The sequence below is a fragment of the Tachyglossus aculeatus genome, chromosome 8 (genome assembly GCF_015852505.1).
Source record: "Tachyglossus aculeatus isolate mTacAcu1 chromosome 8, mTacAcu1.pri, whole genome shotgun sequence".
Lineage (NCBI taxonomy): Eukaryota > Metazoa > Chordata > Mammalia > Monotremata > Tachyglossidae > Tachyglossus > Tachyglossus aculeatus.
The window spans coordinates 26,019,473-26,021,856 of NC_052073.1; the positions used below are offsets into that span (position 1 = coordinate 26,019,473).

Sequence of the window (2,384 nt, forward strand, 5' to 3'; positions counted from 1 at the left end):
TACTTGGGCTATGAACACCTTCTGGGACAGAGACTGATCCAGCCTGATTATCTTGAATCTACTCCAGTGCTTACTACAGTGCTTGGCTCGTAGCAAAAGCATAACAATTCCACAATTATTAGTATCAATCCAGAGAGGAACCTCCTCTCAGCTTGTTTCACAGGACCCAACCCCGAGGAGTTTCCATTACTTAAATCCAGAAAAATAACTCTCTATACAAACTTTCAGAGACAAGCCCATTGTCATTTATATATTTAACATCTCTAAAATGGGCAAGAAAGAGGCTCTTACTCTCTCTAACCCTCCCCTTTTGATAGGACCTTCTCCACCGAGATGATTTTCTTTTTCAGAAAGGGAAAACAAACAATATAAGAGATGATCTCCCTCCAGACCATGCCAAAATTGCTCTTAACTTAACTAAGGATTACATTAAAAGCAATTTTAAAGCTCCAAGAAGACACACATATACACACACACACACACAAACACACACAGAGTAAAGACCCATCACATGTGTTTTGATCACCTCAGACCTGATGAGCTCTCCCTGCTCCCCAAGACATTAGACAGCAGAAGAAGATAGCACTGTTGTTCTTTAAGGCAGTAACTCCCTCCATCGCCTCCCATCTGCCCCAACACCTCATTGGAGACTGTCACTTTCATTTCATGGTAAATTTGCCAGAATTTCAATTATGTGCAAGGGTTTTGTTCAACATGCAAATTCCACAATGTGTGGGAAGCCATCCTGGGAATCAGGAGGGAGAGGGATTTTGTTTTCAAGGACTGGAATGTGGGGTAGCATCCATTTTTTCTTCCCCCTCCCTTACCCAATATGGCCCCTCCCTCCTCAGGGGTGGGGAGATTCAGTCCAGTGAAGATCAGGCTGGAATCTAAGAGTCCAGGAATCTAATTCCCAGTGAGATCCAAGCCCTGAACTTGACACAGTGGACACTCAGGTCACTCAGTACACTGCTCTCACATAGTGGCTGATCAATAAATGCTGCTGGAGCTGCTGCTGATGGTGATAATGACTCTGTTGAATTGTACGATCCCAAGTGCTTAATACAGTGCTCTACATACAGTAAGTGCTCAGTAAATACCACTGATTGCTTGCTTGGGTAAGCCTCTTGAGCTGACCTCTGCCATCTTGTGAGCTGAGCCTGCCCAAGATAATAAGAATATGAATAATAATTATGGTATTTGTTAAGCCACCTCTCAGAGTCACACCTGGAGAGTTTCTAGTGCTCCACCAGTCTCAACGACGGGAGAGAGAGTCAAGCAGAGACTTACCCATTCCATTCCTAGCTTGGGCAGTGGCTAGTGAGTGGAAGGCACTCTGCTACAAGTCAAAACTCACCTGTGCTGGGCAGCAGCAGCACAGGAGAGAGTCAAAGGTGGAGGCTATGCTAAACTGCTTCCATATTTTTACCAAGAAAACTGTTTGGATCCACTACCAGAAAAATTGCAGGTGGAGGTGGGGGATTCTGGGAGAGATGTGTCCATGGCGTCACAATGGGTTGGACACAACTCGACAGCATAAGACAATAACAACATTTGTTAAGCATTACTATGTGCCAGGCACTGTACTAGGGGACACCAGGTTAAGTTCTTCCCTTCTGTGTCACCTTTGCTCTTGGATTTGCACTCGTTATTCACTCCACTTTCAGCCCCACAGCACTTAGGTGCTTATTCGTAATTTATTTATTTATTAGCTCATTACGGGCAGGGAATGTGACTGTTAATTCTGTTTTATTATATGCTCCCAAGCACTTAGTGTAGTGCTCTGCACATAGTAAATGCTCAACTAATACCTTTGATTGATTGATTGATGTTTCTTTCCTCATCTAGATTGTAACTCCTTGTGGGCTGGGAACATGCCTCCCACTCTGTTGTATTGTACTGGGCCAATGTGTTGGCATCTTTTAAAATAGATGTTCCTTCAGTTACACTTCTGCATTTGGGATATACTGGAATAGCTCATAAAGGAAATCCAGGCTTGTGTCTAATGGTCCTGAGGATCACACTAGCCACGTGGTCTTTGGATCCCCAGGGCCTGGGGCTCTATTCTGATACCACTCACACTGGAAATGATATCCTGCTCAGATCAGAAGCAGTGTGGTGTAGTGGAAAGGGCCAGGGGCTGGGAGTTACAGGACCTGGGTTTTCATGCCTTCTCTGCCACTTACCTGCTGTGTAAACTTGGGCAAGTCACTTTACTTCTCTGTGCCTCAGTTCCCTCATCTGCAAAATGGGGCTTCAACATCTGTTCTCCCTCCTACTTAGACCATGAGTCCCCTGTGGGACCTGATTAGCTTGAATCTATTCTGGAGCTTAGAACTGTGCTTGGCACATGGTAAAAGCTTAACAAATCCCTCAATTATTAT

At 44.5% G+C, this 2,384-nt stretch overlaps 1 non-coding gene across 1 annotated transcript; it reads left to right on the top strand.

Annotated features, from left to right (window-relative positions):
* Positions 1 to 1,209: 1,209 nt before the first annotated feature.
* On the top strand, positions 1,210 to 1,347 carry LOC119931974. Its single transcript, XR_005452265.1, has one exon. It is a non-coding gene; the product is annotated as a small nucleolar RNA SNORA7 (small nucleolar RNA).
* Positions 1,348 to 2,384: the final 1,037 nt, after the last annotated feature.